The 25,068-nt window shown below is 27.7% G+C and overlaps 1 protein-coding gene across 1 annotated transcript in view; it reads left to right on the top strand.

Annotated features, from left to right (window-relative positions):
- LOC129607231 (kelch-like protein 17) overlaps positions 1-25,068 on the top strand; it is a 73,816-nt gene that overhangs the window by 11,119 nt on the left and 37,629 nt on the right. Inside the window, exon 2 of the mRNA XM_055518056.1 lies at positions 20,818-20,970. The gene's annotated coding sequence lies outside the window, so the exon portion shown is untranslated. The remainder of the gene's footprint in view (positions 1-20,817; positions 20,971-25,068) is intronic.

Genomic DNA, 25,068 nt, shown 5'->3' with positions numbered 1-25,068 from the left:
TAAGTATGCCAACTATAAAAGGGAAATTTATTTACTCTTTTTCTTGCTTGATGAGAGCTCATCTCTAATTATGTAGTGCGTATGTACAAGTACAAATCTTAAAAAAAATCACTTAATCATTCAATGAAATTGAACTTAATATTGCCTTCATTTGTTACTTAGTTTTTTCCAATTTATAATAAAAGTCTTTATTTCATAATATAATTTTGTATAACAATTGAATTAGTGTCAAAAGCAATTTAAAAATTTGTCAACTCATAACAACATCATCATCAAAATCACTATTAACATAAACACATCACTATTTATATTGCCACAGTAGATAATATGTCAAGTGATTAAAATTAAAGTTAAACTAATCAAATTCGTTCCAATCCTCATGAAATTCGTAATTTTTAAAGCAGTTTACAAATCTTATATAGGAAATCATAATATTTAATTTCTCTAGTATTTAAGATATTTTAATTTTTTTTTTTATATCGTACATAAGACAAGTTTTTAAGTGGTCAAATTGTTTAACCATCAATGTCATAATGATTTATTGTCAAAGATTTGTTAAATAAAAAACATGAAAAAATATAAAGAAATTTCTAGGTTTGTTAAGAAGCACATTTCATTTTAATTGTTTTTAGTGTTTTTTCCTATACACTTGAATTCGTATTTCTTACTTTTAATTTTAGGGAACACTTCAAGTTTAATAACACGTCTATCTACAACAGTTCATGTAAAGCGATATTATAGAGAAGTTTTGTGAGTAAATTTTTTTTCGGTAGATAGCCTTTTATAGTCTAACCCAAGTACATGTAACAGCTTATATAAAGCGATATTATAGAGAAGTTGCTAAGTACTTTTTTCCCTACAGATGGCCTTATATTTACTGGTACAAATGGAAATAAAAATTAAATCTTTCATTGTATTCTCAATGAATTTTGGACTATAAATTTGCAATAATATTTTCGGAGGGGGGAACAAGCTGATGGAAAACAAGTTTTCGTCAATACCTAACGCTCACCTCAATTAATTTTAATTTTAATTTTGGAACATTTTAGACGAACAGACGCGCTTAAAATAATGATCAACTAATTTTTTCATTATGGTAACAAAGGCACTAAAGAAGAAGTAAAATAAAATTGAAAATGTTTTTCTTCTTTCTTTATGGCCAATGAATTTTTCAAATAAAATTGTTAATTTTTAAAAACTTGTTAAAGCAAAGAATAAGTTGTTGATTCAGTTTTTATTATGCATTTGAAAATTTACATAATATCTTCATTTTTTAATTTAAAATTTTAGGAAAAGAACAAAAAATATCAATATTTGATTGCATCATAACAATATTTTAGCGCTTGAGGTTATGTTTACACTAATAAGATTGATTTTATAATTTGACAAGCAGAAAACAAATTGGACTCAATCTAAAATCGTTAACCGTGAAAAATATTATTAATTTAATGAACAATAATATTTTCCTGAATTGTTGTGTCACACAGAACTTGATTAACTTTTGATTAACCCTAAAGAAACTCCAATTATTGAATGTGGTAGATCTTTGAATTTCAAATTATTTTTCCTTTTAATTTAAATGAATCATTAAGCACTTCAACGTTCAACGACTGTTATTGTAATTATAATTATAAAGAAAAACTACTTGTTTTTTTTATAAAAAAGAATTTCAAGCCTACAATATAATTGTTTAAGAATATTTTTTTACAATTATAAGTATAAAATTGAAAATAATGGAAATTTCCATTTTGAAAACCACATAACACAATACAGGTGCTCCATTTGAAATACAAATCGTTGTTATTGTTGTTTTTTTTTTGCTTGATTCATTAAAATGCTTATGAATTACCTGCTTTATATGATTACATGTAGAATTGTAATAGAAAGCACGTTCATAAAATTCAATTAAAACTTTTACAAGAAAATATAGAACAAAAGCTTTGAATAAAATCAATTGGTTACGGTAAAATGCTTAAACAATAAATTGTTTTCAGTTGAAAAGTTTTCTTGGAATTATCGAAAACACAGAGCGGCTAAACTTTATACAAAATTGTTTCCAAATGAATTTTTTTTCATTTGACAACATTAGTCTAAGAAACGAAAAAACTTCTACTGACTTACCAAATTTTTTCGAGCCTAGATTTTTTTCGATTTCTGAAGATACAAAAGAAATTGGTGATGATGATGTATTTTATGAAGAGAACTCTAAATATCCAAAATCTAATTGTAATAAAAGAACTCCGTCGGAAAAATCAGAACAGAAGTCAACCGAACTAAATGAAGTGCAAAATACAAATAAGAATGCAAACCATTCAAATCCGAATCCAAGTTCTGCTAACTCACCAGTTAAGAAAGTTTTAGATCGAACTCACAGTTATTCTGAAAGATATCAAAATCAATGTCTTGCCAGCCCATTACATAAGAAAATTCTGACAAGAAATCATAGTCATTTGGAAAGAAAACGAATTGAACGAGAAAAAATTCCGAGTGAAAGTAATAATTCAATTGAAAATTATTTATTAAATTATGAAATCTTAAAACAAATTAAAGAATTGAAATTTGATATTGAAGAGAGATTTGAATATTTAGAAAATGAAATAAAATTTAATGCTGAAACAAATAAATGGAATTTATATACACAAAATTGTAACTTTTGGAATAAGCAAGATAAAATTAATGATGACATATGCGATGCTTTAAATGTTTTATTATTTTCGGATAAATTTTATCAAAATTATTGCCAACTGCGGGAGGAAAATGAAAAACTTAAATTGACTATTAAGGAATTGAGTAAAGAAAAGCTTGAAAGTCAAAAGGAATAATAACCGGATAGATTTCAAGCTAAGCTTTTTTCATCACAAGGCCGAAATAAAAGACCAAAGCATTCCACTGCGAAACATCCCTTCTCGACAAAACCGTCCAATATAATTCATGAAAACGAAAATTACTGCCATTTCAAATTTTTAATTTTTTTTTTCTAAAAAAAAAAGTTTCCGAGCTTATTTATACTAGTTCTATAGTGTATTTCAAATACCGTGTTGAAATAAATAAAAAATATTTAAAAAATTATTGAAATTATACTTTTTTTCAAACAAATGATATTGAGACCGATTAAACATTGAACAACAAACTTAAAATGTTGTTAATTTTAGTTTGAAATCTGACTGTATCAAAACAAAAAAAAAATGAAACAAATTTCTGATCTGCCGACGTACTCAAATAATTTTCAGTAGAAACTTCTGCTACTTGGGAAGCATCATAACACCTGGTAGCGGAGTCCAGATAGATGTAGATAACACACTAAAGAAGACAACATCAGAGTGTTTGGCAGAATACGAGCGATATGGAGAAGCAGCCACATATCCAAAGCAATTTTTTTTTTCTCCTTTGTTCACTCCCTTGGGGAGCATAGGGCTTCTACATAGCCTCTCCATCTCATTCGGTTGCGGGCCAGATGTTTTATTTGTGCCCAGGTCTTGCCGCTTTCGATGATTTCTTTGTCAATTTTTCGACGCCAAGTCATTTTCGGCCTTCCAACTTTACGTTTCCCTTGTGGACCCCGCTCTAATGCTTGGCGCGACATCGCAGCCTGTGGTCTTTTTAGCGTGTGCCCCAACAAGCGCCATTTCCTTCTTCCCATCTGTAGCAATGCGGGCCCTTCACCTGCGAGCCTCCACAGCTCAGCATTTGATATTCTTCTTGGCCAGAAGATCCCGCATAATGAATACCTGAACACTATTAATGCTGGACTGATTTGCGTGCCAGGCTTCACTCCCATACAACAGTATCGGCCCTATACAAGTTGCGAACAGCCTTAATTTGGTTTTTCTGCTCAGCCCAGACAATCTCCACGCAGTCCACATTCTTCCAAATGCTGCTCTAGCTAGCCTGATTCTATTCAAGATGTCTTCTTCCGTACCTCCCTGAGTAGTAATTATACTACCGAGGTAATTGAATTTATTTACATCTTCTATTGGTGAATTATTTATCTTGAATTGGCCCGAGTTCCGGCTATTTATTCTTAGGGACTTAGTTTTGTTTGTGTTAATTCGGAGTCCAGCTTCTTTTGCTCTATCGTGCAGGAGATCGAGTTTGGCTTGCATCCCTTCATATGTATAAGAAAGGAGGCCAATGTCGTCCGCGTAATCTAAGTCTTCTAGGCGACTTGCCAATGACCATCTTAAAGCTCTAAGCGTGCGCGTGACTTCTTTCATTACTTCGTCTAGGACTGAATTGAAGAGCACCGGGGAGAGTGGACAGCCTTGTTTAACTCCGGTGCCTACGTTTACTGGCTCACTTAGCGCACCACCATGTAGTATTCTAGTTACATTTTTTTCGTATAGTGCCTCTATTATGTTGATTATTTTTTGCGGGATCCTTTTCTTTCTTAGTGCCTCCCATATGCCTTCGCGATGTATTGCATCAAATGCTGTTTCGAAATCTACGAAAGTGACATATAATGGTGAGTTCCACTCAACCGATTGCTCCACAATGATTCTCAATGTGTTTGATTGATCTATGCAACTGCGTTGTTTACGGAAACCAGCTCGTTCTTCCCGCAATTCTATTTGATGTTCTATTCATGCGAGAATTATCAAGGCCAGAACCCTATTAATAGAGTTTTGTATGGTGATTCCACGCCAATTCTTGCACTCCCTCGGATCGCCTTTCTTAGATATCTTTATTATTATGTCTCTTTTCCAAGAATTCGGTATAGTTTCATTATGCCAAATCTGTTCCATGATCGATTGCAATTCCTGAGCGGCTGTTTCCAAAGCAATTAAGTTAAGAATACTCCGGTCCTGTTGAAATTTGGCTCTGTTGTACAGTACCGAAACTTGGTTAACATCAAAATCCGTCAACCAGAAGTTGAAAATATTCATTAACAGATGCCTCAGAATAATATGCCGAATATTCTGGCCAATAAATATAAGCAACGAAGACTTCTGGATAATAGCAAGCTGGGAACCTACCGGTATACATCTAAGAACAATCTAAAGATTGTTCGGACATACTCTAAGAAAATCCGCCAATAATAACGATAGAATGAGCTTAGAGTGGAACCCACAGGGAAAAGAACGCTCGGGCACCCCAAAAAAACTTGACATAGATCGGTGAAGTCAGGACTTGAAAAATCAGACTTAAAATCGGGTTAAGTCAATCCAATATCTAAAATTATAGCTATAATTTTTAACAACTTTACTTTGACTTAAAATAATAAAATTTCAATTTACTCTAGCAACTAACTAATTTCTCACTCTGTGTTATATAATCCAAGTAATGAACCTAACTTACATTATGTAGTAAGTAAATTACAATTGATGTTAATTAAAATTGTTTGCTTTTATTTTCTTTTATATTCTTTTGTTGACTTAATTGCTTTTTTTTACAATAACGAAATGCTTTAAAATTAAATAATATGTTAGAACAATTTTAATTTTTACAAATTTTGTCTACAACTGTATAATAACTTTAGTCTACTCTCTAAACAAAATTTCAATTTTTAACACTCTATATTCTGGTCTCTATATTATGTCGCACATTATCAAATAAATTAAAATAGCACTTTAGTATTATTAACAGAACCACATAATGGACCAAAACAATAACGAATAATATAATCACATTATAATTGTACAGTAACTAAATTATGTTTGTAATTACTTCCTTGAGAATTTTTATTGTATTTCACCTGATTGAAAAGTAATTTTTGAACTTTTTTTTTGTTATTTTTTTCTTCTTTTTTTGTAAATTTTTGCAAATCACATCATAATAACCTTGTTCGCGCCATCGAACAATTCATTCAATTGAAAAAATAAAAAGCTTTATTTATTAATCAAAACGTATAGACTCAATAATAATGAATATGAAAGAACGTAAAATTGTTATATTCTTGCTTATTTTAGGGTAAATTATATACAACTTTCACTTGTAGCTATTTGGCAAAATGTGTCGACCTAAAAAAGAAATGCAATTTTTCCCTATTAAACCCTCGCATTTGCATTAATTACGATGCCATTACATCGCATTCTGTTGTTAGCTCTGATTCATTCATCTGTGCTCATGTCTTGACACTCGGGGCTCGGCAATTTCTTTATTTATTGTTCTACCGCAAGGTATTTTCGGTCACCCTACTTTATGTTTTCGTCGTTAGTTCCTGGCGTGATATTGCAGCCTGTGATTTCCTTTGCGTATGCCGCAGAAACCGCCGATTTCTTGTTGTTATCTGTCAATACGAGCCCTTCTCGGCCAAAAGATCCCTCATATTTTTTTGGGACACCACTGGACACTTTACGATTTGACCTGATTTACGTGCCAGATTTCACTCCCATACAACAGCAATGAAAGCCCCGAGCAGCCTAAACAAAGTTTTTCTGCTTATGTCGAGCCACCTGCATGGAGCCCATATTCTTTTAAATGCTTTTCTACCTAGCCTGATACTACCAAGATAATTTAATTTTGTTACATCTTCTATACTTAATCTATATTTTACTTACCTTAATTATAATTATTTTGCACATCATAAATGGAAAGTAGATCCGTTTTACCTTCTCAAATTGAATAATAAAATAAACTCGTTCTATATTAACATGTTCTTTTGATCTTTAAATGACAAAAATGATATTATTAATACTGATTGCAAAGAAAAAAAAAAAATCTTTCATTTAATTTTATAGCGACCCCTTTCACAGAAATTTGACTCATTGACAAGGGGAGCCGCAATACGTCTGTAACAATTATAAGCGCGTTTTTATGTATGTATGTAAAGTGAAAGTAAAATGACATTTTTGATTATAATTTACTCTTGTTTTTTTTTTATATTTCTCATTTGTGCACGTATATAACTATGTACGATAATTATGAAACGAATCCGAACTTAAATTACTTTTAATGTGTCATAAATTTTTACACGTGTTTTTTCATTAGTGTGGTCGTTTATGCGTTTATACAAAAAGTCATCAAAGATTGATTCAGAAATAATGGTAATTGAGAGCGTATTGAGTATAAAACAAAATTTATCAATAAATTCTTTTTATAGGGAAATTTAATCACTACTTCAATTATAACAGTAAAAAAAAAACGTTAAATTTGATTTATAGTTCACAATAATCAAAAAAAATATTCAAAATCTTTTTGTTTCAGCAACAAATCAAACAAATCACATTAATTGTCTTAAATCAAATTAAATTGATGGAAATAAAAAAAAAAATTAATTTTCGAAGGCGGATGTGTGCATATTAAAAGAGAAATTGAATGGCCAATTTTTATATTCGTCTACCTTTTCTTTGTTTATTTATAAGTAAATGAAAGGAAGTACTGCTATTCGAACCAGAATTACCCTTCTCTTCCACAAATTTAGATTATTTTTGAAAAAATTTCAAGTTTCTATATCTTTAATATTAAATCTAAAGTATAAAGGTTAACATCTTGAAGATTTATTTTTGAGTTTTTATTCCATTTTACAATCAATTTTAATTTTAAATATCTTAATGTAAAGATCTTCAGTTCTATAATTAATCCATTTATGTACTTGAGTAGGTACCTTTCTTGCAAAGGTAAAATACTTTAATCTTACGATCTCATTTCAATAACATGTTCATTGTGCATAGAATGCCTACTTAAAATTTTTATATATTTTTATTTATAATGGGTGAATTAGAAAAAATTCAGTTGTCATTCACTTTTTTTATGTAATTGTTGGGCACGAGTATACGAGTACGTCCCAAATAACGTTTTCTAGTATTCCTATTTTGTATTGATTTAATTATTTTCAAAGCTGCATTCGATGCCGAATAGTCTCTATAATAATGGCACCCAAGCAAACACTCAATAATTTCGAAGTGTTTGTTTGGGCGGCAGTATCTTAATTTACAGTAAGGACACAAACCAAACTAAACCAATTTGACTTGGATAATTGGAACAAATCATGCGTGAAACTTCAAAGAAAAAAACACATGAGAAAAAGTCACCCATTATTTTCATGGTTTTAAAAACCCACGAATATTATTTAAGTATGTATTTTCTTTTTTTTTTAATTTGAAACTGAAATTCGATAACAATCAAATCACATATGCAAATGTATTAAGCCACCTAAGCGAAACAAACATAGAAATGCATAATGTGACATTTCCACTAATAAAATTAAGGTCTGATTTTGTTTTAAAAATTGTTATTTCTTTATTTTAATTTAATATTATACCACATGTGGAACACGCTGCATTAAGATAAATTATAAAATTTTGAAATTTACATAATTTAATTTTAATTTTAATATTAACCACTTGAAAAGAAGACGCCATATACCATGTAACATAGTAATTTGAGATGAATTGAGAAATAATTTTGAGATATAAATTAATTTTTCATAATTTATTTAACACTATTTATGCTATTATATTAAAATTTGAGAGGTGATTTGAGCTACAAATAATTATTGAGAACACCTTATTATTATGATGTTAACAAGATGGTTAAATTGCATAATATTTTAACCATCTGTTATATTAGATTTCGTAGAAATTAGGTTGCATGTTCATAAAATTATAATATATATTTAATTTCGTTATATATGATACTATAGAGTCTATAAGATTTGAAATTGAGTGTATTAACTAATTTAATGCATAGAAATTAACTTTAAATTTAACAATATTTTAGCAAAATATTCGCATGAAGAGGTTATGATGCTAAAACGATTATCATAAGATGATGATTATGCGCTATTGACCTTGTTTGCAAGCGGGATAATCAACAAATGTAATCGCTTGCACGTTAACAAGCTTGTTGATTGTTCTGTGAGCAACTTACTATGCGAGTATTGTGAATATTTTAAATCTATCTAAAATTCTCAAACATATTTGTTCTAATGTCGACTTTCGAACCTCAGAAGAACAATTGAACTTTACGATTTCATAATTTTTTTATAATATCACCAAAATTCACCGAATTCGCTACTCAATTAAATCAGTTTTTCATAGAAAATTCCCTCTTAAAAAGATTAAAAACTTCTTAGCAAACAATAATAATAATTATTATTATAAACAAATTATCTACCTACATTTTTAAACATACACATACATACTGCTATATACAAATGTAAATATAGATTAAACGTTTATATTGTTACTGTAGCATATTTACCTTAGTTACTTAATACAGATGTACCATGTGCTGTATATTTATACAAATTAAAAAATGATAATAATTTTTTATGTACAAAGAGCATGAAAAAAAAATGAAAATAAGATTTTTAAAAGCTTATTTTAACCGGCATATTATGACAGTAAGTTTTATACGTAATTCTACGAAACATGAGAAAAGATCACCCAATATTTAGTGACCTTCTGCTAACAGATCTAATTTTAGTTACATATGTATATATCTATAGTATTATGTGTGTATGTTTTAGCAAATAAGACAACTAGGGTCTGTCACATTCAAAATTATTCCCAATTCTTAAGCTTAATTAAAACAAATTTCAAATAGCTTAACACCAATATGGGTAATGTGGGTAACTTTTTACTCACCATCACACATTTTCTTTTCTAGTAGTTCTGCCTGAGGACTAGACTAGTCGAGATGTATAATTGAGTAAAAGAGTTTTGAGGTAGTTAGTCGAGGAATAGAATTTTCATAATTATGATTAAATTTACTTGGAAGTATGACTACTTATGATTCATCAAAAGTTTTATTTTATTAAAATTATTTAAAAATTCAAAAAAACAATCTCCACTTCGTTGCGACCGCAAATTTTTATTTTCGATTGAGTCTAACAATAGGTTTTGTTTTTTTGATTTGTAAAATATTGAAATACTGTGGTCAAATTCTGGTTTTGTATTGAAATAAAAATTTACATATGAATAGCCAATTTGATTCTCAATTGAACTTTTGTTGGCCAAATAAGAAAACTGTTTGTCTTCCGCCTCTCGTTGTTGTTCTTGAAAGACATGGACTGTTCATCAAAATTAATAAACACAGAATGAAACCTAAAGTGAAAATATTTTTTCACTTTTCAATCATGTCAGCAAAAAACTCACCACACACTTAAGTATATTTCCCTAGCTTCTCATTTTCGCTAACTAGCTCAGAAAATTCCGGGATTTTCTTAGAATTTTAGAGTATTTGCTTTATTCTATCATCAATTGATGCACAAAATCAGCGCATATTTTATTTATTTGCATATATCTATACCTACTCACCTCGGTACGCCTTTATGTACTTATTGTGGTACTGTTTCCGCGTTGGTGGTTAAATTTTTTTTTAAAGTCAATAAAATTTTATCTTTTTCTCTTATAGCGATGTTTAAGCGATTTTATTCAACTTTAAAATATATTTATTTCTTTCCTATTGTTAAAATGTTAAAAAAAATTGATGAATTACTGTCAATATTTGTGGATCTCATGTCAATTATGATAAAAAAAATGAACTTCATCATTTTTCTCCCCTCTTATGTCTTCTTCTCTTCTCTTTATTTATCTCTTTATTTTTTTGTTTCTATTTCCTAGATCTCTTGTTGACTCTTTATTATCATAATAATTTTTATTATTTTGTGTTTTTTTCGCTTTTTGCTTTTTGAAAGTCATTTTTTCCCGCCTAATCATCATTCTAATGGAGCTTTCTTAAATAGTTATCTTCATTTATTTTTGGCAAACGTTCTAAACACCAATACATTCAAAACCTCCACACCTGATTTTAAAATTTAGAAAACTTCTCATGTATGTATTTTGTACATAAACTTAGTTTACGTCTGTTTATATGTCGTCGTCACATTTTATAGACTTTTTATTAAATAATTTATTTACTTTGTTGTTATTTCTTAGTTTTTTTTTTGTGGAAAATTAGTTAAAATGAATTGAAACCAGTTTTATTTTTTTCTTAGATTTTTTTGTTGTTTCATAGGTAGCATTGTACCGACCCGATAGTATCTAACTGAGTTGGAAGATTTTTTAGTTAAGAATCTTAATAGTTATTTCATTAAACATCAAAATATTTTGTCAAAAATCAATAAAATATGACGTGGTTTTGTGATTATCAAAATTCTGAGGAAAAAAAAAAGGTAATGAAACGATTACGTATAAAAATTGGAGGTATAAAATTTTAAGAAAAACGTGCTCTGCGTTTTAGAGATGGGAAAAAAATGCACATTATCAAAATTTGAATAACACTCTAAATTGGGGAGCCATAATTTAATAATGAGAAAAATAGAAAAAAAAGTCAAAAAGGCAAGAGACAAAAAACAAAAATTTTTAAATTATATTTGTTATAGCGAGAAAATAAATCAACAAAAAAAAATGAGAAAAGAGAAAAATATTGAGAGATTATTCGACCTTGAATGAAAAGATTTATTTCTCTCTCAACTCAACTATTGTTGTTTGTTGCCTTTATTTGTTTTATTGTTGTTTTGTAATTGCCGTTGCCATCGTGTGTTTTCATTTCGTTTTTTATTCAGTATTTCAGTTTTTATTAAAATTCATTTTTAAATGACAACATCGGGTGTTGTGCTGAGTGCACATGACCTTGATGCACTTGTATAAATTACAAGAGACGGATATTCTGTTTTATTTCTAGAATAAATTTAAATTTTTTAATAAAAATATTTAATTATTACAGTTTATTGTAAACTAATTGTTGCACTATACACGATGCACGATGAATTACAAACATACATACATTTACAATTTTAAATTTTAAGATGTACGTACTTACATGCACAGGAGATGTGGTCTCTGTGTCTTTGATTTATTTTCATGTATTATACGTTTGTAATCACGTTTAGATCAATGCTCATTTAAAAAAAATGTGAAAGCTATTTTCCGGTATAGCCATACTACCAAACTAAAAATAGAATCATCCATTCGGCACTGTATTTTATGAAATTGAGCAAGATATTGAGAAACATTTACTCTATCTGAGAGGTACAAGATCACGGTACAACTAATTTCATTATTCATTGAAGTGGCACAATACTTTTATAGTCTAACCTAAAGTTGTGAAAAATAATTTCATAAATATTTCATATGCTTTTGTTTTGTAATAATGCAGGTATTATTTTTAGAATTTTAATTATTGTTTACATTTATTTCTTATTTTGTTTTATTTTACGTTTAATATAAATTGTTTCAAATTTAGAACAAGGTTTTATTTAATTTCACATTGATTTTTTTTTAATTTCATTCTTTATTATTTATAATTAATTAATAATTACAAACAACATGATCTGTAAAGATCAAGGAATTTAAAAATTAAAAATTGTTATAATAATAATGTTGTGAACTGACATAAACAAAAAAATTTACATTTAATCAGCCTCATCTTAGAGAAAGCATCGACAGAGCTACTCGGGCTCTGTGGACTTCAACGACCCTGCATGGAAGAACGTGAGGTCTTAGACCCAAAATGGATTACTGGATTTACAGTACCATTTCTCAACATATTCTTCAGAGGACGGAGCAACCAACAACACACGCTGCTCTCACACGATATCAGTGCCTTGCACCCATAGGCATAACTGATTCTTTAACAGCGTACTCAGATGTCTCGCTGTTAGTATTCCTGGACATGAATCCGCCTTATATGCACCTTGAAAAAGAGGCTACGGAGGGAGTATTACGAATCAGATAATATTTTGGTAAACCTTAAGAGCCATCTTAACATTTTGGTGGGGATCAACATGATTTAAGACATGGCCTTTGGATTTTGTTCCAAATACCTTAAAACTCCTGATGCACTGGCTCAACAGAACAGCTTCTTATGGATACCGGAACATTATAGCATTGTTGAAAGCGAGAAAACTGATAGCCATGGCCGAAGATGATCGGCAATTACATGGAGCCTGAGTATAGCACTTATGTAGGCGGGGATAAGAGTCATAAAAGGCGGTGGAAAAGAGAGGGGACAAAGAATACCGATCTCTCACAAGGAAACAAAACAAAAATTATCAAGCGTTTCTTTTCAAAAAATTTTGGTAAACGTAAAAGAAAATTGATCTTACTTCAGTGTTTATTTTCCCAAGTTGGAACCATGTATTTTTTACAAACAAACATCGAATTAAACCGCTTTCTAAGTGATTCGAAACCCGTTCACCCATTCAATAATTGTTCTTACCCATTTCTCAAAAAAACTGTAAAATAGTAGTAAGAAACAAATAATTTATATGACAATATTCCTACTTTTAACTTTTTTCATTAATCTTATTAGGATTAAATGAATTTCTAACAAAAAATTGCATTTCCAAACTGCACTCTATTTCCACGATAAGCGATTAAAACCGTTTAATTCCTAAACAAATTAAAAATATTTTCTTTAATCTTTACTATTCTAATGTTTTTTTATCTTTAATGAAAATAAGAAACCTTTTAAATTTTTCAACTTGGAAGCTTTTTCATTCTTTAATCTCTTATCAGAAATTCTTTTAAAAGATAAAATAACAAAATTTAACAACTAATTAACTTTATTTTTAATCCTTTTCTTTTTCACAATATTTTAAAAATTTATGGTTCTATTAGTTGTAGACAGACGACGACCTTATATATGTTTCTTAATTATCCCTTTTTTCACAAAAAAAAAAATTATAACTTTATTTTCTATTTTAACTATCGCCGTGTCATTTATATTAAATGGGATTTATCACGCTATTTAAAAGAACACCAAATAAACTTTAAAAAGCTAAAGATCAATTTGCCTTCTCTTCCTATTCCCATATATACATTTAAATACACACATGCATAAAATATATCCTAATCCGTTAACGAGTCAACCTAAACAAAGTGCAAAAATAACCTAAACAGTGAGAATAAAATTTTAGGTGCCTAACACTAACAAAAGGGGTAAGAAAAAAAAAACATAAACTCCCACGGGTGAAATTTGTTTTTATTATGTTTTATGATAGATAGAAATGTGAGGAACAAGGAAATGAGATTGTTTTGTATATCGTGTTTTATTTCTTGTTCTTAAAAGTTTTGCGAAAGCAGTGGTGTGAGTCTCAAATTTAAATAAATAGCTTTGAATAACAAAATATATAAGAAAGATATTTTGTTTAAATATTGTATTCCGACCGGTATTTTGGGGGTCGGTGGGAGTCAATAAAATTCAGTGAAGAAAAACAAAAATAAAGCAAATAATTTCATTAGACATTCAGGAAGTCATTGAGGAGAAAATGAAAACAAAATTTATTATGTGATTCACACAAACACATTCACAAGAAATTTTTATATTTTTGGAAAAGTTTCGAAAAATTTTGTTAACATATTGTTTATAACATTTTGTTTATAAGTAGGTATATATTTTTAAATAAATATAAATAAAGTGTAAAGGGTTAAATAATATAGGAGGTTAATTTTTATATTATGCCATAGAAACAAGGTTCACATGCACAAGGATCATTTAAGCCAGTTTGAATATTAAATGATGTGAAGTTCTAATGAATCTGGATTGTAAGTAATTTAAAAACAAAATATTTATTTTTGGCATTGTGTATAAATAATCTTTGTATATGTTTAACAAAAAAGTAGATATGGTTTTACAGAGTGTTTCCTGAATGCGATTCATAGTTAATATGAAATATATTAGTTGCAAAAGCTTTACTTGACAAAAGAGGAGCTTTACAACTTATGAAGAACATGAAATATGTATTAGGTTAGGTCAGGTTATGATGACGAAAACATCGTAAGACAAACTTGGACCATATCTTTCTCGAAATACTCCTAGAATATTTAAAGTTTATGAAAATAAAACAATAATTACCAATATGAATAGAATTATATGCACGGAAACACACTGTACATTATCTTCTTAATAAAAAATTACTACCTGAGTTTTAATACTAATGATAAAGGTATGTCTACAAATATATACACATATACAAATCTATGTAACAAATGTATACAAGTTGATGTTGTATTTCTATTTCGGTTAATATCACGTATTTAAGGTGCTTGAAAAACAGAAATAGTATGGAATAGAACGAGCATCAAAAATGTTAAAATCTGAAAAATTTGGTACGTATAAGAAAAAAATTTATATTTTAGTATTCCGAAATTTTGTGTTATTTTTATCATAGAAGTCAACATTCTTTAATATAGTTGTATAATTTTATTTTAGAATTTTTATCAGAATTACTCACTTTTTTTTTAATGATGAACATAAAATTTACTGCTGCTTCAATTGCAAATATTTTACATATAGCTTTAATGTCTACTAAATACAATTGCAAAAATCTCATGTATGTGACTTCATTATTCCATATCCTAAATTTTACATATAACAGTTACGATATGTATATCAGTGCTCATATCAAAATATTTTAATTGCTTGTACTATAATTTGAATTTGTAATCAAGGCTAAGTCTGCATAAGATTTAAAGTAAAAGAATCTAAAATAAATTATTCGAAATTATTTCAGATATGAAAGATACCCTATTTAAAGAATATAAAGATGAGGTTTGTTATATTTCGAATAAATTTGGTTTTACCTCAAAAATTTTTTGGTATAATTTCCGAATATGATACGAGTATATATACCCCACCGGGAATATTTTCTTTCGATTTAGAACTGAAACACAATTCCAGTTTATATGATAAATCTAAGCAAAAATTATTTTATTTTTCATTTAAGCTAAGTTTTTATACTGCACGTATTGTTCTACTTATTATACACTGAAAAAAATGCAACTGTTATACAACTGTTATACACAAAACTAAAACTGTTATACACAAAAAAATTTATTTTTATTTCAAAAAAAGTCATTAAACTTTCATGATTTACGATTTATTTTCTGAGTAAACAACCTAATGGCCATATTATATAACCAGAAATTCTTATAAGAATTCCTTTGAAAATTGAAATTAAATGACATTTTTCATAATCATTATTAAACTATTATACAAGAATATCCTTGTATATATTTATGTAAAAAGATCCCTATATAGTTGACTTAATTTCCAAATGAAATAAGGGAACAGAAATTATTTTATGAGTAGCACACGTTTTACAAATAAATTTTAAGAAGTCTAAGGAATACAGTAGGTAATTTACAATACGAAAAAAAACTGGTTTTCATGAATTTTATAGCCTTAACATTATTTTGTTTAGTAATTTGTACGTGGATTTGTATATATATGCCTGAGTTACAGAATGTCATATTACACGTGTATGGAAATAAAAAATTTAAATAAAATAAATGAGAAAGGGATGTGCACAGAGAATGAATCCTTTAATATATAAAATCTAATGTAATTTATTATTTAAAGGTTTCATTATATGCAAGGATTATAAGGTCACTATGGTATTACTGGTTCTAAATAATAAAAGGAACGTAAAAATTTTTAAAATAAACAAATAGAATTTATTCATATTCAGGTATTCTAGTATTCAAATCCTTTGTTTACTTCATTGTATGTTCATATACAAATATTTCTACAAAGAACAAGGAAAATAACAATAAAAAAAGTTAAAATAAATTTCATAAAAAAATTTTCTTGACCACATTTGCAACGAAATGGAAAAACATAAAAAAAAATATAAAAAAACTAATTTTTTCAACTCCTTTATTAAGGACTCTCCGAATATTATTTCGAATTTTTTGGTTATTTTTTGGGAATAACACAGAAAAAAAGAAGAAAACTAAGGCAAAATATTACAAAAACAGAAAAGAATTAAAAAAAAAACTAAAGTTGAATAACTTTTCCTTTTACCCTTGTTTACTTTTAGTTTTTTTTATATTTTCTACAGTTAGTCATTAAAGGTAATTTTCTGTAGTATAATGTAGGTAATGAAATACCTGCGAACAAAAATTAAGGGGCATTTATTATTTTTCTAAATTCTATTTTTTCTTTTTTTTCTTCGTTAATAGGATTTTTAAACGTGTATATTATTACCTTTTTTTTTTGTGTCCATTTTGAAAATTTATTCTCCCCTAAATAACTTCAATTATTTCGTCATTCTTTCAAATATAGAATTTCCTATTTCCTATTCTTCTATACCGTTATTATATATGTGAACAAAATGTACCTATAGAATTTCATTAATATTTTCCCAAAACATCGTTAAAAAGTGTATTGATGATTGAATTTTTTGTTTTCTTTTTTAGTTTACCTCATATTTTGTATAACAGTATAAATAAATGTGGTTTTTTTCAGTTTCATATCCCCATTTTCCGTTTTTTTTTTCTATTGGTTTTTTTTTTGGGGTGAATGAACGTAAAACGCGTGTATAGGAAAATTTTTTATTTTGGAAAATTTTCCGTTTTTCCAAAAATAGCTGAAATATATAGAATAATACTATTATATAAGTCAAAAAGCCCATAATATACAAGTGAATAGCTTAGAATGGTGGAAAAGTGAAGAAAGTCTTATCTTGTTAAAGAATATTTGAAGAAATTATGTTTTTCATAAAATTCACATTTAAGGAGAAAACATCAATAGAAACAATTTATGTATTTTCAGCTTCCGTTTTGTAGTGTTTAATGTAGGGTCACAGTAATGTAATATTGTGCATATTGCCTATCTTTAGGGGCAAAAATTTATTGTGGAAATCAGGAAAAGGAGATAATAAACAATACAGAGGTTCCTTGAAACCGAACTCAAATTCTAAATAAGCTAAAAAATTTTGTATTTTTAAAAACGTGATTAGAAAACGTTCCGAATGGATTTTTTTTTTCACATGTACGAATTTTCTATCGAAAATTATTTCATTTTATTCTCTTACAGACAAGCATATTAAACTAACGTCTAACAGGTTCACAATCTCTTGTTGAATTGCCGGTTTTGTACGTAATTTGTGAAGCAAATTGTGAGTTATCGGTATAAAATCATGCTGTATAGGAACGGAGACGAATAATATACGGAGCCTTCAATTTATTTTGTTCTCAACGATCTTTACTGTAAACTTTAGTTTATTTGTCATACTGCATTACTATTTTGTTAAAAGGGAAAAATATTATAAAATACCAGAAACTTTCAAGTTTTTATTATAATACTTTTTTACTAAAACCCTTATTTTTGGAATAAATTTACTTAAAAATTTTCTTATATATGCAAATCAAATATGGAAATAAAATATTAATATTTTAATAAATATAAAAATATTGTATAAAAGTTTATCAGAAATTTGAATACACGGGACGGAGTATTCATAAAATTACAAATTATAGTTCCCAAATGAATATAGACTCCCAGTTTTTATAATATATAGGTTAAGCACATTTTAAATATTGATTTTTATTCTTGTTTTTTGAAAATTCCTATTTAATAATAGAATACCTTTAGAGATTTTTGTATATATTCTTCCTTAATATACAAGGATAACGTTATTTTTATTCACGGAAAATTTTTTTTTTATATAGTTTAAGAATTCAACTCTATGAATAACATTTCATATCCACTATTCAAGCACCACAGATGTAAAGCCTTACTATTTTAAAAAACTAAAAATATAGTTCAAATACCTTTTTGGAGGAAGATGTTTGTTAAACTTTCCGACCAAAAAAAACAAAATATAGAGATAAAAACTTCTCTTATACATGAAAAATATTTTAACTTTTTAATGCAATACTCATAAATATTCATATACGACGTATCTAAGTACATACATAAATTTCTCTCTCACATAAATTATATTTTATGTTTAACTATAGTATATAGGCTTGTTAAAATTCTACGCAAAATTTCTTACACGTATACGTATGTAAGTGTGTATATACATGCACATGTACTAAGGAAACGTATTTTAACACAATATAGGGCATTACACTTTTGCGAACATTTAAATATTGTACGTGATTTCATAAGGGAAACGAATAATATTTATGAGAGTTGCAATTATAGGAATGTATAGAAATTTGTATATAAAGAAACTGTAACGGCAGCAGTTTTCAAAGAAACCTTTAAATAATCACTTTCCTCTTATTCCAGTTTTACTATAGCATATAATTAAGCATAAAGTGTTTACATTTCATCCGAATTTTGTAATTCAGATAAGTTGTACAATAAATGAGAATTACGTGAAATTTTATATTCACTTAAACTTTTCTAATTTATTGTGCTTTCTTTGCAATAATTTTTAAAAATTAATTCTGTTGACAACAAATTGTGTATTTTTGATTCCATGATAACCATCATTTTTATTCAAATTTGCGTGATATAGAGACAAGTATTGCGTAAGTCAACTTTAACATGGTTCTTAATTGTAATGCACACTCCTATTCTCCATATTTTAAATATTTTGGCCGAACACATATATATTCAAATATATTAGTCAATATATTAGAGAAATTTTCTATTCGAAGTTAATTAATTCCCATGCAACACCAATCCCAAAAACCATCTACCGGAACCAATTAACCTCCTTTAGAAATCTCAAAATCCGTGTCAAAGACTCCCTTGACAGACCCTTCAGGTCATCATAAAAGAAGGCCTCCCCCAGGATAAGCTTATTCTACCACATCAGAGAGGCACTGCTTTCCATATCCAGCTCCGCAATATCTTGACTTTTGCGACAGTCATTCAAACACCCACTTGGTCATTTTATTTTAATTAATTGGCCTTTCCTTTTCTTGTTTTGTTTTAAATGTGGCAGGCAGTATCTACTTGTTTGAGCAAACCACAAGGAATTCTCATTTTCAATTTTTGATACTTTCTGCCGTTCAACAGTAATAAAAATTTTTATAAATGCATTTTATTAATTTTTGTATGCGCATATTAAAAAAATTATTAATATTCTGTTGCTTAAGAATCCTTACAAAGCTAATTAAATTTTTAATATTTTTCAAACAACACAATAACCAACTTGTTTACAACGCAATCTAATGAATGAACTACACAAAGAATTTTGCATTCTTCATTCAACAATATTGCATGAATTGTAACTCTATATAACTAGAGTTTTGGTCTTGAAAACCATAAAAAATCTTCTTTAGATAAAATTTTTGCAAACTTTTTTATACACAAAATTTTTTAATAAATTGTTTTTGAAATCCAAAGTGATGGAAAAAATCCTTTCAACTTTTCGAATTCAATAAAATTCTTTCTCCTAAACGTTTTTCCAAAAAGAACAAAATTTTCACATTTTTTCATTTTTTAATATGATTTTATTGCTTTTCCAGTTCAATTTATGTACTGGAAACCAAAATAAATTGTAACATTGCAAAATACAAAACTAATAAATCAGTCTGGAAAGTTAAAATTTAAAATCAGATTTGTTAGATTCATGACTTTCATAAAAAAATAAAAAAGAGACAACAATGTCGGGTATTAAAACCCCCCTACATTTTTATTTTTTAAAATAAGACTAAGAAAAAATATTTTTGGCTTTGTTTTTAACAAAATTTTATAAATAGTTCGAGACGCAAACATTTTTTTTTAACAATGCTAAAGAAAGTAATGGGAAATAATTTTAAAGTTTAATATGTTCGAAAATATTGAGGTTTCCAAAGATTCCCTACTGTAAGCAAGCAATTCTCTCCCATTCATGTTCCCAATGCGCCAGCAAAAGTAGCCGTCCATTTTAGTTTTGCTTGAATGATCTAACACTGGAAGGATAACGACCCCTGAGTACATCAAGCAATAAAATAATTTTTAGAAAAACCAACAAGACCCGCTTTTGCTTTCTTTACTAATATAGCGATCTACTAAAATGCTATTACACCTGCCTGCTGTCTATAAACTGCTATTACCCACCCCTGCCACGGGTAATTATTTGTATTCTGTTGGTATAGAGGAAAATTTTTTAAGGAGGAAATTTCTTCCATATTAATAAATTTAATATAAAGTTTTAAATTTAGCAAATTAATTCTTAAATTTTTTTTTACTTGTCTTTTGCAGATCCAAAACTCTTTGGAAAAAAATGAAATCCCGAAGATACTTATAATTGAGCCTCTCTTGATCAATTGTTTAACGAGTAGAAATTGCTGAAAATTAAAGCTACTATACTCTATTCAGTATTTTGGCTCGAGATAAAAGGAAATATTTGAAAGGGTAAGTGTAAATTATTTCTAATAAAGTAAATCATAAGAATTGATTCTGCTACATAACATTATAACCAGAACTTAGACGGGTCCAATTTGATATTCGATGATCATAATTGGGATGACTTGTGAATTCCATAAAATTCGAAATTTCTACCGTGAATGAAGCCAATAAGCCGAGAAAATGTGGATGGATTTGAAATATGATTAAAATCTTTCAAATTTTATTTGAAATTTTAAACTTAATTTTATATATATCAAAATGTAGAAACTATAATACTTACGAAACCTTATATATGCAAATTTGTTCTAAAAATTCAAAATTTTTCCTTAAATTCAAAACTTTCAAAACTGTACAAAATTTATTCAATTTTTCTTGTTTTCTTTTCAAAACCACTACTATCTAGAACTAAAATCTCTTTAACATGCAAATCACCTACAATTATTCAAGCAAATTATAATTTCATACTTGACTCACAAGTTGATTTCATTCACTTTTAACTTTTATTTTTTATTTTTCTTTTTTCAAGTTTACTTTCTTAATTAACACCAAACTGAATGAATTTTATAATTAAACTGACTACGAAAAGTTTACAGAATCTCAAACGTAACATTTTCTTAATTTTTAAATACAAAATATTTAAGAATTTTATTTCCCCGGAAAAATAAAAAAAAAGGTGTAAATTTTAAAGATAAGCATTTAATTGTTATTATATGTACATAAATGTATGTGTGTTTGGATATAGAATATATATATATATACATATATATATACCTACACTATGTGCATTTTAACACTATCACTCATTGATCAAATAAATCATATAAAATCTTTTAAATTTCTTTTCTAAATAAATGATATTGACTTGGCCCAACATTAGGGTATATTTAATTTTGTACTAATGAAATGGATAAATAAAATTCTTTTATAAAATTTTAACTTAAGTTAGTTTGTTAGTTAACTAGTTAGAGAGGGGGAGTGGCGGCCTAAACGTTGCCACCCAGCATTTGACCAGTAAAAGTCCGATCGGCACCCGTCCAAAACACACCCCTCCCGCAAAATGCATTGAAATTCCTTAAAAAAGTATAGCAGACCACACACAAGCCGCTCCGAAAGCTCCTACAACCCGTCGAACCAATATCCAACCTGCAAAAAGCATCTCGTCTTTAATTTTAACATATCCTGATATTTACAAATACAAATCTCTTGGACAAGCTTGTCGATTTAAAAAGTCGCCTTCTGCATTTTGGTAAAAACCGAAAAGAAACATCAAGATGTCAATTTTTACCAAAACTATGGGAAGTTATACTTTTTAAAAATTTAAGAAAATATTGTTGAACTCTTTTCTTCCAGAAGGTTAATTGAATGGGTACTAGAATTTGGGTGCATAATATGCACTACACTTCCTCAACTGATTATAAACGGAACAATAATTTTTGAATTTTCTAGAAAGTTTACAGTTTCTTTTAATTATAATACATATATAACATATATATGTATATATTATGAATTACGATTTACAATTTTTTAACATAATAAAATCGTAATTTATTTAATTCACATTTAAAGGTGAATAACACTTAACTGATTCAAAAAATTGCATTCAAGTAGGAAAATTACCTGAAGAATTTATTTTACAATTATTAAAATTAATTGTAAAAAAAAAAGAAAAGCTAAAAAATTCGGAAAGAAAAAAAGTGATTCGGATATTTGATAATTTGGTTTAGATACCGAATGGATACGTACATTTTTTATTATACAGGGGTCATTTTAATTATAAAGGGCGCGCTACCATCTTATCGAATGTAAATGTTGGGCAATCCAGCCGGTTCAGAAGTTCGGGCTGGTTTGAATGAGGGACGGAAAGGGAGAAATCCGGTGATACTGATTTTGAATGCCTTCTAACACTTGATGTGTTAGAAGGCATTCAAAATCACTCTTTACGACATTCTTCACGGCCACAAAATAAACAAAATTTTTTAAAATGACTTGTTGACTAAAACCAAGAGAATTTAATCGAGAATCGTTTTATCAATTGTAATCGAGAAGAAGAGTTGTTCTCCCTGATCACCTCCTGAAAGCTCGTCCTGTAATATGAGCAGTAACTGCTTGTTTTGAATATGCGGAATTAATCCCAATAATGAAGAGAAATATGGCCATCTGTCATTTCTCCAAAATTCAATTAATTTTTTCTGTAATATGATTACAAACCTCAAGTATACATTAAGATTAGATCAGTAGTTCAAATTTCAAGTGAACTGTAAATTTTATTACAGTAAATTGTAAAATGTTATTACAAAATTCTCTGAAACCCATTTTATAATTATTATTATTGGTTAGTTTGAAATTTTTATTGTTAATTGGAAATCTCTACTAAATTTTATTTCTAATTAATCTTCTCTAATTTATCTTGGTTTAATTTAACTAGAAAAATAATGTAGCGCTGGAATTCTTAATGTATTTTATGAATTAAAAATTAAACAAATTAAATATTTGCTTTTAGATGCAATTTATTCTAGTTTCAGAATGGAAAAAAGAAATTATTATTTTAATATTTAATTATGTTTAATTAAATTTAGTGCACATTTTCCCATACTCAGATTTATTTTTAGTATATAAGAGCATCTTTGTAAATAATTAATATTTAATATAAAAAAAAATGAACAAATATTTGCATTCAAGTCCGTCTGCATTCATTTTCATCTCATAATATAATGAGTAAGACATCGTTAGGATAGAAAAGTGAATTATTTACAGGGCCACTACTAATGTATAATGATATATACAGTTCTACATAGTAAGGTGTAAATGCTACAATGTGAAAATAAATATTAAATAAAAACGTGATAGTTTTCATGATATAATTTATGAGGTACCTATATAATAATTTTTAACAGACTAACAGGCTATAAAAATTTTACAATTTCTATTTTATTATTTTAAACTCTATACTTATATTTTGTCATGTACAATTATTTGAGATTCTATGCAAAACAAAGTAATTTTATTTTTCCAAAATTTATTTTTATTTGTATACTAATATGCTCGCATACTAACATCACAAAGCAAACAGAATGTATGTGATCTAGAAGTAGCTATTAACACAATTTAGTTAGAAGTTAATTCGAGTTCACGTTGAATACACACAACCAGTCATTTTTAAACTAGATGATATTCAATTAAATAGGAAGCGGGTTAGTGACTTTAATATTTTTGAGTTCAAAATTAAATTTTAAAAAGCAGGCCTATACGAATTTTCGAGATAATTAAAATTAATTAACTCACATTTTTGTTCTTATTATTTTTCATACTAAGAAATAGTAAAACAATTATTATAATGCGAAATTTTTTTTTTTTAAATCGTTCGTTCAGCTCGAAGATAGTAATTAAATCGACAAAGCAATTCGCAATTTGGAAAAATAAGAAATAAGTAAAGGCGAGTTAAATATATTTAGAATTTAAGATGTACCATAGAATTTTCCATGGTGTACCAATCAATTTTCATATGAAATTATTCAGGTACTTCTTGAAAAATACATCATTCTCCAAAAATTTTAACCAACTTTCATCTGAAATTTCACATGTATTTTGGTACATTAGCCTCATATAAAAGAGTCCAAACATTTTCCGTGGTACTTGGAAAATTTATTTCATTTTAAGTTTCTAAGGCTATTTAGTCATGAAAACCTTATATAAATAATTTTGTAGAGAAGTCATCTACATATGATTAAAAATCTAATATTTTTTATCGTAAATCATTTTAGAATTGATATGATAATTATTATTATATAGCTAGCCTGTCATAATATTTAATCCTCCAAACAATATAGCTGCCATAATATAAAATATTACCATAATCTCTTAATATAATGTTGATTTTCCCTAATTTTTTTTTTATGGGATTAACTTGTTTATGTCACAAATTTCAAAAACAAATTAATAATTACTTTTGCAAAATATTTACAAGGATAAAAGATAACAAAGCAGAGCAAGTGATTATAACACTAAATATTATTCACAAATTTGAATGTCGACAACATCTAGTCTAGTCTAGAAATATTTTGAACTTTGGAATCATAGTTTGGACACAATGATTATGAACATAAA

This window comes from Condylostylus longicornis, unplaced genomic scaffold (assembly GCF_029603195.1).
Source record: "Condylostylus longicornis isolate FDR11 unplaced genomic scaffold, ASM2960319v2 ptg000027l, whole genome shotgun sequence".
NCBI classification, from domain to species: domain Eukaryota; kingdom Metazoa; phylum Arthropoda; class Insecta; order Diptera; family Dolichopodidae; genus Condylostylus; species Condylostylus longicornis.
This window is presented reverse-complemented; position numbering and strand designations above follow the sequence as displayed.